Source organism: Streptopelia decaocto (genome assembly GCF_964273445.1).
Source record: "Streptopelia decaocto genome assembly, chromosome: 2".
NCBI lineage: Eukaryota > Metazoa > Chordata > Aves > Columbiformes > Columbidae > Streptopelia > Streptopelia decaocto.
The window spans coordinates 13,918,535-13,932,858 of NC_138655.1; positions in this window are offsets into that span (position 1 = coordinate 13,918,535).

Sequence of the window (14,324 nt, forward strand, 5' to 3'; positions counted from 1 at the left end):
CTGGCTGCTGCTCTAGTCTGCAGGAGAGGTTCTCACAACAACCCCTGCAGTGATCCAATTCCTCTGTTAGGGTTGGTGACATGAAAAATCCATAGACTCCTTACTCCAAAACCAGAGGACACCCTTCATGCAACTTTTGTCATCTTCTGAAACTTAAAAACTGCCCAACACCTTCTTCCTCAGTGTGAAGAATGATACCATGTTTTCTCCCTCTTCAAAATCTGGCTGTTCATAAAAGAAATGGTCCCAAATACTGAAAAAAATGCTCAGATCATATTTACACTTCATCCTATTGCATTAGCCTCTTCCAGACACTTTCCTTTAACTTCTGAACAGATACCAACCTCTGACAGTATTCAGGGTGTTTCCTCAGCCTTCAAGTTAGCAGACTTACGCCATAAGTGTCATTGCTGGCATTGCTTTTGGTGACTTTACTTTGATTATTATGATTATATTATTATGCTTTCCTCCTAATTATTTAATATTTTTCATCTCTGAAACATCCTTAAATAAAGAACATTATGTGTGTGCAAAACATTACCAGAATTATTCATCTCTCATTCAGATTACAGCTAAAGAGATTTTTCTAAGTGGAAGTTAAAATCCCTTTGTAGATTCAAAAACAGAGGCTCCAATGTATAACTAAACCATTCATGGATTAAAGATACAAAACTTTCTTCTTTCCCATAGCTCAGCTCATTAGAGAGTGTACTCTCCAGTTGCTGGAGTTGAGAACCAGAACTTGTAATGGCAATATCTTCTTTTGTTTCTGAGAGAAAGAGAAAAATAATCACAATTCTATGTGGACCTTCATGATAGACCTTAAAAAGTTAAAGTTTATGTCCAGGCCACAAGAGGCAATAGAATGAATTGCAGCAAAACTCTGTCTGACAAGAAGCTAACAGCAGAAAACACGTACGTCACTAAATGCTATCTTATCTGTCACACGTATCAAGAAAAATCAAAGCTTATTACAAAATGTTAAAATAAAGAGTTGATAAAAATGTTGAAGTGTGTTAGACATGGAACAGCCCGCTGGGGAATTTCCATGAGAAACACATCCATTTGGTAGCAATTCCCCACCAACAAATACTTTTTGAAATCTGCCAGCTGGCCAGATCTTAATCCATTTATTGTGTGCAATACAGATATTTTAACTGCTATGGCGCTAAAACAAATAACTTTGCTGGAATATACCTATGCTAAATCTTTACAGTTATGTGATGTCATTAAAAATGAAATATCAGAAAATCTTTTTTCCACGAATTCATGTTGATTGGCATTAATATGTTCTATGATTCCTTATTGATTGATTGTGTTCGATAATTCTTTACTGGTTGATCTTGTCTCTGCTTTATTTTGCGTGACAGTGAAAGCTACCTAGTTTAAATTTAAAATTGAAACACCCAGAAAATTTTTTAAAAAAATGAAACAAAACCAAAACCTCTTTTAATAATGACAGAAGATAAAACAAAACAAAACAACATTGCCAGAATCTGTAAATTAATCTTTACAGATGCTCAATATCACCACTTCTCTTTGTCTGGGACAGTTTAAGGGTAAGGAAATTATTAATAATGTGGTTGGGGGGGCAAAGTTTTTCACACAAAGGGGAGAAGGATCATATGTCATCAAAAGTACACTGTATTACTGTGTCCCTGGAGATACTTTTTATGATTAATTTTCTTTTCCTTCTTCATTATCTGTTCTATTTTTGGTATAAGCTGAAACTTTGTTTTTAATATGATTTAGACTTGTTAGATCTATGCTAGGATAGTTTTTAAGCTGTTGACCCAAAGTGATTATTTTAAAAAATAGCTTTAGCACTGATTGGGTGCTAATTGCAAGACTCCAGTTATCATGTAACAGTTTGTAATTATTTATGAGTAGATTCTTCACATACTGAGATCTCGGGCAGTGATGTTCCCCTGGGGAAAGTTTGTAAAGAGTTTGAGGTAATATAAATAAAGGTAGAAATATTAATGTAGTCTTGTGCAGCATTCAATATTTAAATTAATTGAACTTAAATATTTGTTTTAAATATTTTATTTAACTATTTAAACAATAGCTCTGGGTTTCATGTATTATGGCCTTGACCTACTGGATTGTATGGCAAAAATCAACATTAAAAAAACTTACAGCTTGTAACAAAGATACAGAAGAAAGAATGGTAGGGATGATGTTAGAACCTTTGTTATATACAGTCCTAAGAGCTTTTTGACTGAAAATCTGTACAGTTCCAGATCACAATTCCAGCCAATGTCATTATTTGCCTCTTCTCCCTGTGATTCTAACATCCTTAAGACCATATAAGACACTGCATAATGAGGTAGGAGTTAATTATGTTCTTATACAAAATTTTTGCATTCTTACACAATTATTTTGTCCTCAGGGCTCTTCAGTTACTGGATGTCTTCTGTCCACTTCCTATCTCTGTTTTGGGAATCCCTCAGAAGGAAGAATCTGCCAAGCCTGAAGTATGTTTGAAGGGCAGTAAGACATACCGATATATTCAAAAAGACCCCAGTCATTCCAGATGGAGCAACAGGTGCAGAAAGCTGAAGTGTCTTTCCCAAGGACAAATCAGAAGTCAGCCCTCTTCTCTTGTATGGTCATGATCAGCTGAAGATATATTACCCATCAGGCAAAAATGAGTTGTTCTTGACAGATAGATGTGGACCACTGATAAAATTCATAAAAATTCACGTCTCTGGATAATCTGACATAAATTGAATACCTTACTTTTGACATGCCAGCAACACAGGGACATAAATAAGGGCTGTCCTTTTCCTTAAAAACAACTATTTTCTCCTTTCCAGATATGATACTCATGCTGCAGTTATGAACAATTAACATGGGAGATTTTAAACAACAAATATAAAATATAAAAATGAGGCAGTGAATGGGCAACCTAAAAACCTTTACCATACATGTGACTTGATGTCTGAGAAGTGAACATATATTTATAATGCTTGACAATTATCAAGGAAAAATAGTCTGGCTTGTTAACACCTAATCAGAGGGATTCACATTGGGCTGATAAAATAAAAAGGAGAATCTTGTTAAACTGCTGGAAGTTGATGGAGTGTTTTGTTACTGATAGTCTCATTCTCAGTAAGATTAACAGTGTTTGTCCAATCTAATTACAGGGGAAATTGAATACAAAATGTTATCATGTCTTTAAATGGGGGACTCAGGATGAATTAGTGGAAGTTTTAACAGACTGGGCAGGAAAAGGTTGATTAGTAACACTCATGTGACTTGGAAGATTTGAACTCTTACATTTAGGAAAAGGGAAAATTTTAAGAAAATTTAACAAAAGATGTGTGGCTTCCTGGAGCTGCTATTGCTCCTTTTCTTCAGAAAATTCTTAGAGAAGCATTGAGCAAGCATGGGCAGAGGAAGCAGCATGAGCAGACTCAGGGAACGGCCTAAAGCATCACCAGTTTTGACCTCTGACCCAGATGTTGGAGCAGCTGCAATGCTGCTCACCTCACCCCTGGGAGCCTCGCTGGGACACCACGCACCATCCGGGACATCACAGCCAGAAAGCTCTGTGATGACAATGGTCACTCCCATAGTGAGTGCTCAGGTAAAGCACAGCACCTGCAGAAACACATGGTTGGCAGGAAGATGTGTCAAGGGATGTTTAGGTCGGACATTACAAAAAGGTTCTTAACCCAGAGGGTGCTGGAGCACTGGAACAGGCTCCCCAGGGAGATGTCGTGGCCCCAAGCCTGACAGTGTTCAATAAACATTTGGACAACACCCTCAGACACATGGTGTGAACTGTGGGGTTGTCATAGGCAGGGACAGGAGTTTGACTTGATGATCCTCATGGGTCCATTCCAACTCAGATCATTCTATGATTCTATGATCTGAGTGTTTCAAGGAGACATGCTTTAGGTGACTTTTTTTACTCAAAGAGGGGAAAAAGCATGGCTCCCAGCTCAGACTCCTGCATGGTAAAGCCTCATCCACAGCACTGTGGCCTCCCTGCTGCTCCGGGACCTTCTGTGTCCCATCCAACTGGTGGGATCCACCTGGGACACACTGAGCAGGTGTGCATGTTGTTTGGGCAGGAGGGTGCAGTGACAGATTACCTCAAAAGGCAGTCCTCCATGGAGGGAGAGCTGCCTACATGCTGCCCAGCTCTTACCTTGTCACGTGCTATAGAGTTGAGACCTCATAATCTGGGAGAGCAAAAATTTGAAAGGTGTGAGGAAGAACTGGAGATCCAGTGCTGGACTGGGCAGATAGCTCCGGAGGTTTCATCTCCTCCTGGAAAATGTTACCTCTGCACGAGGGAGGGCTGGGGCTGTCTCTCTGGGTCTGTAGCGGCACAGTGTCACTCATGTACACCACAGAGCTGTACCCACCCCATGCACACTCACACAGCAGCATCCAGACAGAGTGAAACCTTTCAACGACCCAGTGCAGGAACCTCTACGTATGGGAAACCTGCTTGACATCAGGCCCACAGCAATGGGACTGTGGCATATTTCGTTGGGCAAACCATCCTCTAGTTGTGCCTAATCAGTCCCTCAGTCAACCCACAGCAGTAGTGATAAGGTTGTTGTTGATTGACCACAGGAACTATAATCACTGTGTCAATCTAACACTTTTTAGATGAATTCAAGATATTATGGTGATAAAATCATTTGAGGTTGTGAAAGCATATACATATATATGGCCATATATATTGGTTTCAAAGCCCATCCAAGTTACTGGGAAGTTTCCTATTCATCACCATTAGCTTTAGCTTAAACCCTGTGGGACTGACATTTAAGGGAGCTAACAACTGGGCAGGGACTCTAGAGACCAGTTTATGCAACTGTTTTTTCCATTTGCCTCTTGATGACCTAAATCACCTCTCCCTATTACTCAGTTTCCCCATCTGCAAAGCGGGTAGTAAGCCTGACCTTCCTTGGAGAATTATTTATTTCTGAGGATGAAAATCTATAGACAGAAAAGGTGAGATGAGCTGCGTATTCTTATTTTGCACTTGGAAATGAAGTAAGGAGGTAAAAATACATGCAATAAGAGATGATAAGAAACTTAATCCATTTGATTAAATGTTTTTACTTCTGGTAGGGAAACTGAGCTCTCGAAAGAATTTGTTATTAGCAGACAAATTTCTCATCAACAGCTGCAGAGATTAGTAATCTGCGGCTACCCAGAAGTAAAATCTATATGGTTGCAGTCAGAATGTGTCATTATCAAACCCCTGTTAATCACTCGGTTAGTGAAACAGGGGTAGCAAAAACTGATTCCCAGCCTCAGATCCTGCCCTTGGTGAACCATAAAGCACAAAACTCTCCTTGCTTCTCCTTCAGGAAGCAGCTTGAGAATAGGCCCAGCTAGAAATCAAGCTGGAAAAAGAAGTCTGGGCTCTAATCTAATCAATGGAAACTCTCCTCACCTCTACAAAGCCAGGGTTTAGCCCTGTATCCAAAAATAAATACCAAGGATTTTCCGGTGCGTATCTTTGACTTTTAAGAATGAGCCTCGACGGGCTCCCTCCGAGCAGCAGCAGCCAGCAGCGTGCTTGTCAGCAACATTTATGTGCGTCTCCTTCATCAGAATTTTGTATGAAATGTGCTTACCAATGCTTGCAGCTATCACACTCGATCAATTTTATCACAGAGCTTCTGGCCTCAGAAGTGTATTTAAGAACATTTTTTAGCTATGGCCAAGTTAAGGATTACTTGTCTGGAGGGTGTTTTGGAAGATATCGCAGCCTCACACTTTGAATAAGTGAATCAAGTGAATCTCACACATTCAATAAAATTTCAATTTGTTTCTGCAGCTACTGGGCCAGTGCAGGGGAGGATATGAGGTCCAGTCACATAGCTGGAAATACAGAGGAAGACGCAGGATTCAATAATAGCTCAGCTCCCCATGATCCAGTAACAGGAGTGCTTTGGCACATGAATCTTCCATTAACCACATTTTTGGAACTAGTACGATGGTCAGGGAGAGCTTTGTGTTTGCATGATAGATTTATGAGAGGATTTCATTGGCCTTCTGCTCTGTGTTTATCTGGCTCTCATTTCCAGCTAAGCATTCAAAGCAATACCCTTAGGCTCTGACTGCATGAGAACCGAAACTGCTGAACCAAAATGGCTAAAGTTTTCACATCTGGCCTAGGAGTCCATGCATCTTTGGAGACAAGTAACGGAATCTTGTCACTGAGTTAGTTTGGACACTCAGACTGGCCAAAGCATCAAAATGAGTCTCCATGTGCAGCCACTAAGTGCTGGAATTTGGGGTGAGTTTTCTGTCATGAGGAGAAATGCAAAATATAGCAGCTTGTGTAAATCACGGTGCACCCTAAAATACCAACAGCCCTCTGTTCCCAGCACAGGCAAGGTTCAGGAAAGGACACACATTTCACTGAAGTTCAGTGAGCTGAAAAATGCAAAAGGAAATTAAAAACATCAGAAGGAAAGTGACAGCAGGGTTCAGGCAGCGTGAGGGGAAGGGTGGGCATTGGTGGTGCAAGTCACCAAGGCTGACCTCAGACCATGAAAGGAAAGATCATCATCGATGACAGTAGTGGAAGCAGATGGGGATGTGGTGTAACACTGGCTTCCCAATACCTCATTGACTAATAAAATTACCAATACCATAATGATGCTGTTCACCACAAAAATCTACAAGTATCTAAAAACTTCAAAGATGGTAAGCTCATTTCGTAGATGACAAATATTGCTGAATAACTCGATTAAGAGCCCCATAACCCACCACTCAAATTTAGAGCTGATTGTCCCAAGCTACGCAATGGATTGCTGTGGTATAATGTAAAACCTATTCCTTATTTTAATCTGAGGATATTTTCTTTATGGTGGTGTCAATCATGAATGAAAGAGTACAAAGGAAACATACTTGATGTATGTCAGCAAAACATTTAGCCATTTTGTAAGTATTTATTCTTGAAAAACAAACAAACAAACAAAAATCCCCCACTTTTTGTTTGTGGTTTTGTTTTTGGTTTTGTAGTTTTTTGGGTTTTGTGTTTTTTTTTTTTTTTTTAAGGTGGCTTTACACTGCTTTTTCTCTTAAAAAAGAAATGTGATACTTGTAAAAGAAAATGAAAAATCTGTTTTCTCTGTCCTCTACTAACAGATTTAAGCCACATTAAACATTACAAAATTGCCTAATGTTGATGCAATTGCTGATCATAGTTGTGTTAGTTGTTTTAAGGAACCAGACCCACAACTTTGATTTGGAGTCACTGAATCAGACAAATCCAAACACAAATTCAGCCTTGGTTGCTTTATGCTGGAAGTGTGGCTCGGGAAGTCACCTCAATAACCTTGCCTATTCATTCATCTGGCTTTTGTGAATGGAAATCAGAGATCTGGTCTATTTGTTATAGAGGGCTGATTGGTTTGGTGTGGGTGTTTTGTTGTTTGTTTTTTTTTTAGTCTGAACAGAATACTGGTTTTCCTACTGTGGATATTTATCTGATTTAATATAACCTGATGTTATTCAGATTAGATCAGAGTATCCTGACTTTGTCTCTAAGCTGACCAACATAAAATTACAGAGAGATTCAAGACCACGCTTTGGTATCTTTCCATGTGTATTTTGTGCAGATAAATATCATCTAAGAGAAGGACAACCAACTTCTACAGAATTACAACATCTAAGGTTTTACTAGAAATGGAAACTGTGATTCTAATAGCCTGGTTTAGTTTTACAGAAAGTTGTGTGTTTATATGTTATTGTTCAGTTACTTATTTCCCTGTTGTCAGGCATTTCATTTTTTATTGATAACATCTGCAATTGAACTCACATCTGTTTATCAAAAGACTACTTTCTTTCATGTTGTCTGTTCATAAGAATTTAATCCCATTTTGCAAGTTATGGTGTATTTTACACACAAAGTCAAGCTTTATCTATTTGCAGGAGAAAAAGATCTATTCCGCTACAGGAAGGGACTTACTTAAAACCCACAAATATTACCTTCCAACCAGACTGCTGCAAAACAAGTTCTCCTTCACATCGTCTCCTCATGTATTTGAATATTTCATTCACAGTCACACAGTCTTGACAGAGGGAAGCATCTTTCGGCTGATCTCTTCCCTTGCCATTGCTCTAGCTCAAAACCAAACAGGGTTCAGCCTGGTCATTTTCATATGGGAGATGGGAAACAAGTCAGACACAGGACTATCGATCTGCACTTCTCAGCTCTTCCTCATTATCATTCCTGACTATCAGAGATTTCATATAATAATTATGTGTCATTTTAGTTATTCTGGTCACTCTTAACAAAGCAGATTTTGACTACTGGGAAAGCCAAGGTTTAGAGTCTGAGGATAGGCTTTTTCTCACTTAGCTTAGCTGCTGAAGAATTAGGCACTTTCTTTAAATGATCACTGAGGTTCCTCAAGAGACTCTCATCCAAACAGCCTTAGGAAGGGATGAACAGTCATCAGCAGTGTCTACATTTCTCTGTTGAATAGTCAGAGAGAGTTTAAGTGACCATCTTAGACGCAAAGCCTAATACTTACATATACAAAATCGGGAGATATGAACTCAAGCGTGAGAAGCATATGCCAAAACTACTTAGCAGCTTTTGAAATCATAATTATCCAAGTAGCATGAAAACCTTCCCCTAGATGTAGATTAAAACAGCTATCACTTTTCTGTAAATCTATATCTAAAAGAGCTAGGAATAAATATCTAACCCAGGATGTTAAAAAACAGTGTGCCAGGTGTATATTTAGACATCTAACGAAGTGGTAAGAACTTTTTTTAAAGTGTGATATTGAGTAGAGCCATATGGGCTGGAGGAGAGCTACTAGCGTTTGGTGCTTTTGAAATGCAGCTATGTGTTGAAAACTTGAAACTGATGGAGAAATCTATTTTATGCCATTACTATTACTGTTATTGATTTTGGTCTAAAGGGGTTTTTTTGTCCTCACATATGTCCACAAAAGAACAAATTTTGTTGCTTTGTTTTATATTAAAATCAAAGGACATTATTCAGATGTCCTGAAATCTTGCCTTAGGTAGGACATGCTTACATTTGGACAGGCAATTCTCCAGCACCTTTACACTGCCAAGAGCTAAAATTCACTGTGCAACTCACTTGCATGTGCTCAGAAACACCCCAGCTTGCAACAACTGTGTCTGAATTTTTCCTCTGTTCATCTGCATACTCTGAACTCTGCAAGAAGCTGTGGGAGCACCTTGTACAAGTGAGTGTGCTCTGAACAGCCCTAATAAATGGCAACATCAAGGGAGGATGTTGGCAGGAGGGCAGCTGGTGGAAGTGGGAATCAGCCCTATCTCACCCACGCTCTTGAGTAACAGTATAAATTCCACTTGAAAATCTCAAACCCAATAATGGATTATTTTTGTCAGCTTCGAACCAATTATATAGAACAGCCTTCACAAGTTAGAACGCAAAACAGATTAAATGTTTTTGCATGTGTGTGAGCATGTACCCATGTCAGAAGTAGCATTTATAGTCTGTGTGGAGCTGGTCTAGATGTTCAGAGGTGTTTTTTTCTGGGCTTCCTCATAGAAAACAGGGAAAGAAAAGGATTAAGAAACACATTCAGTGCTCTTTACCTGCCAAGTGATTGAAAATCACAGATCTATCCAGGCAGATAGTAGATGTCTGTCCCAGGAAGCACCAGATATATCAAATCTGCTTCTTAAAGCATGAATTTGGAAATACCGTGAATCATTCAGGCTCCCGGAGAGCCTTATAATGTAGTCTTATAATGTATGTAGTATAGAGAAATAGCGATAGAGATAGAGCAAGAGTTTTCTGTTCTTGATACCACCAAAGGTTTGGATCTCTTAAATGATAGCTGGTGACAGGAACAAACCTAACTTAGACAATAAAACCCTGCACTACAAGAAAAACACCAAAACAACAAGCACGACATTCTTAGGATCAAAAAATAAAAATAAAATATAACAGAGTAGATGCAGAGAGGTATTTGCCACCTCCTAAGAAGATTTTTAAATCAAAGGGGGACACTGTGATTAGATTAAGGCCCCAGAACGACAACAACTCAGCTTTCTCTTTGAACTCAGAGCAGCTCCCAGGATGAAGTGGTGTTCAAAGACAATTCCTTTGCATGAATAATATGGGGGAGGGTTTAATTACCACCTCCTCCTCTCATTCTTCATCTTCTCTAGCCAGAAAGCTCAGGTTTCAGCAGTTTTGTTTCTCATTGACACTGTGGCAGACTGGGGGAAGGGAGGGAAGGGAGGAAACACTACAAGGCTGGGAAAAAAAGGGCAGTAGCCAGTGAGTTGTAGCAAAAAAGGACAGAAAACAAAATAAAAGGACACTACCCAATCCAAGAAAGAAAGAAAGGAAGAAGGAAAGAAGGAAAGAAAGAAAGCTATACCACTGGTAAATCTCTGGAAAAGGTAGTGTTAGAAAGTGCAACTTTTTTGAAAAACAATCCTGTAGCTCAAAACTCATCTCACTCAAAGGTGTCACATCATAGCTATATGGGAACCATGGTATATACTGAGCAGAGATGCTTCGAACCTGATTTACTCTGGCTAAGTCAGCTTAAATAAATTTACGACAGATCCAGACTGAGAGTGAGTAAATATTAATATTTTCCTGTGTGAATAAAGACAAAATTCTTGGTGTCTTTATATTTATTGTCACTTATCCCATTTTTAGTGGATACGATTTGCATTGCTAATGTTATTGGCCAGTAACACTGAACAAAGAGAAAAATGTGAGTCTGTTTTTGCCAGATTTCAGATCTTTCCAAATACAATTTACTTGAGCTCATATAATATTCACAGCTTAGAGCAGAGGTAAGAAATTGTCTTAGTTAATATGATTAATAACTTACGATCAGCCGTGTTATCCCTTGTCTCTCCAGACCTCTTAGTATATCTGCAATAAGAGTGCCCTCTCTGGACAAAAAAGTAAGCTCACCACATGTGTTGGGGAGAGGGAGATTTGGTTGCATTTCCTCACTCAGATCAGCTCAAAGCTCTCTTTGTAACACTTGGTGACAAATCACTTCTTGCCGCTCTCTTCCCGGCTCTTTTGCCAGCTGAGGACCTCTGAAATGTGGTGTCCCCCATGGTAGGAACCACACATCCTTCCTGACGTGAACTTTCCCTTGCCAAGGCTCTGCCGTGAGTCAGTTGGAACCAATTACTGGGTTGTGCAAAGCTCACGTTAGGCAATAGCAGCTGCGTGATGAAGCAGATTCCTCCCAGGTTGCTCCGTTTCCATTGGTTTCTGACTAACCTCCCCTGTCCATGCCAGGCACTGATGGGACACCCCACCGGGAGGGAATGGCTTCATTTACTCTCTGCCAGCACCTCTCTTGGGTGGAGGTGAAAGGGAGCAGAGTAGGCAGTTAAAGTGCACTTGGTTGGGTCCACCCAACCCGAGGGCAGCCAAGGATACCTGAGACCAGAAGAAAAGATTGTCAAATGCCTGATGCATAAATTACTGAGTAGAAGCAGCCTAGAGTGTAAAGGACACTCTCAAGACCTCAGTCTGAGCTTAGGTTTCCACATCCTATCTGATCTTGTGTTAGACAGCAATGAGTCCTCCTAGAAAAACCCTCAGGTGGCTTTGCCTGCTGAGCAGAGATCATAAGACTCAGCACAGGGACATTGAAGCTTTTGGCCAGGCACAAAGTGCTGGAGTTGATCTGCATGGTAGGCAAGTACTTCCCCAGCCCTCCAGGGCTTACCTGGAGAAGCACATGGGGCAAGCCAGAAACAGTCCCACAAGTGGTCATAGAGGCAAGAAACATGGGCAGAAAAAGAACTGACTCTCAAGCCTGGTCTTGGGACTATTTCTATCCTGTAGAAGTGGCCTGTGAGCTCCTTCTGAGTTTATACAACAAGGCAAGCCTAACCCTGCACCACACAAGGTGGTGCTTGGGTGATTATCTCCCTAGCAGAAGGGTGAAGGGTATGAGGGAAATATTCAGTGGGGCTGCTGGTTTCTGTAGGTATAGAGGAAGACAGAAAGCTAAAAAAAACAATAATAATAATAATTAAAAAAAAAAACTCTAAAAGACCATTTACGTTTTACTTCAATAAAAGTTTTCTCTCTGTTTCTGAGAAAGAATTAGGGATGAGCTGGTATAACACATCACCACGAACAAGCTCTGCCCAACTCCACACTTTGGGGGATTCAGGTGTTGATTCACATTTACTGAAACATTGCCTGGCTGCTGAGGGGTTTGATAAGCCACCCAGAAGATGACGAAACAAATAACACCAGAGGAGATGGAGGTTTCCAGTGGCAGACACTTTGCCGCCACGTCCTCCCTGCTGCGGCCAGCTCGAGCAGCCCACACAACTGCTGAGCTGCTTTGGGAACACTGGTTCCTGGAAGAGAGAAAAAGATAAAGAAAGAGACATGAACAGATCATCAAAGACTAATGGCGGAAAAAAAAATGAAAGCACTTGTAAGGGGAAGTTTTGACTATGCCAGAATCATTATTAATCCCTTGCAACTCCCTATGACTAAGATCTGTTAAACTTCACTGGCATTTAAAAACGTAGTTATTCCACTGCACAGGCAAAAAGTGGCTAAGATATCGGAATACGCAAAGGAGATTAACTGTAGTGGGCTTTCTCATTCATGTTTTAGAGTATTATTTCAAAAGCGTTTATTACCTTGTCTCTTTAATGTCTGGCAAGTTGTTTTTGCCTCCACTATTTTCAACTTTTTAAAAAATCTGTCAGTGTTTCTTAGCTCCCATGCCAATTTCTATGAAATTAATCAGAGAGAGAAGTTTCAAAAATATGAAGGTATTCCAAGCACTCGGTAAGTAAGTGTCAAAAGAAGACCAAAATAAATTCCTTCACTGAGATAAACATGAGCACAACCCCTAGTAGAAGCAAGCCTTGACAGCTTCAGCATAAATTTTGTGATACAAACTGATACTTATAGAATTTTAATTTTACCCTCTGTGGTTCCCGTTCACAGGTAAATCTAATGTGGCACCTTTGTCTCTCATTGCTTTGTACAGTACATCATTATTTGAGTTACCTGTGCAAAACAAGACTGCCGTTCAGGTTTCTCATTTGTTCAGCTGTAAACAGAGACCACAGGGACAAGGATCAAATCTTTTGCCTACTGGGGATGATATAACAGTAGGCACTACCAAGTTCCTTCTACACTACATGCTCCAAAGTCAGGTATCCCCAGCAGCTCTCAGCTGAAAGACCCACCCTGATTCTGGGTGCAGAGCTGTCCCTGTGCCTGTACAGGGCCACCAAAGTACCAGAGTGTGGCAAATCCTGTGCAGCTTTGGGTTGGCGATGGGCAAAAAGTTGAAGCCCTGGGAGAGGCAAAAGGCTGAAAAGTCCATCTGGGGCCTCAGACACTCATGTATGAACTATCATCACTCCAATCTTCCTCAGTTCTGGTGTGCACCTGCAAACTCCCTTTGAACATGCAGGTGATGGTTTCTGATTTCTTGGCTACCTCCTGTAGGGAACAGGTGATACTGCCTCCTGAATCTGCACACTTACATTAAGCTTACAATGTTTGTCTGAAATAGAGTTAAGAGGTACAAATCCATCTCTTTGAAAGCAAATGCTGCCAGTTCATTGGAACACATGGCCCTTTACTTCCTCCATAAGAGTGGATCTAGAGCAGCTAAGCAAACTCAAAGGCAGGATACAAGATAAAGGCAGCTTTGAGAAGAAGGATTTGAGGTTTTGTTTTCCCATTGCTCTATTCTAGAAATAACAATCAGACCTCGAGAAAGGGTGAGGTGTCATCCCTTCGTTATGGACTGTGAGTGTAGGTGCACAGATGCTATGGAGATACCCTTAGCTGGGGTGTGGACCTGAGCTCAAGCAGGGAAAGCCCCTCAGGAATGGCTCTGTCCTTCCCAAGGGAGAAGCAAAAATGGTATAAGTCTCTGCAACAACTAGTGTTTGCCTGCTTTTACAAATCATTTCTTTACATTCACATTAACACCCACATTTCTTGAACACATGAAACAAGCAACATCCTCTTTTTTCTATCGTTCTGAGGACTTGAACTAAGGGATAGAGACAAATTCCTTCTGTCCTACGTCCCAGGAGAGAGAAAGCCTCAGTATATCACTGACCTGGGGACACCAGAGGGTGGATCTAGGAAAAAGCCACCAACCCCACAGATGAGTCTGGAAGGGAAGTGGGAAACGAAATGTCTGTTAGCTGCGACTTCCCTTAGACCAGGATGCAAAGAGCATCAGCAAAATTTTCTCTTGAGAACAGAGATTTATGAGAAGCCCTGCCCTAAAATAGTTCTGCTTTTCTCTGCCTCCATTCAGGACGGGTCTCCTTCCAGTGAGTACAACTCA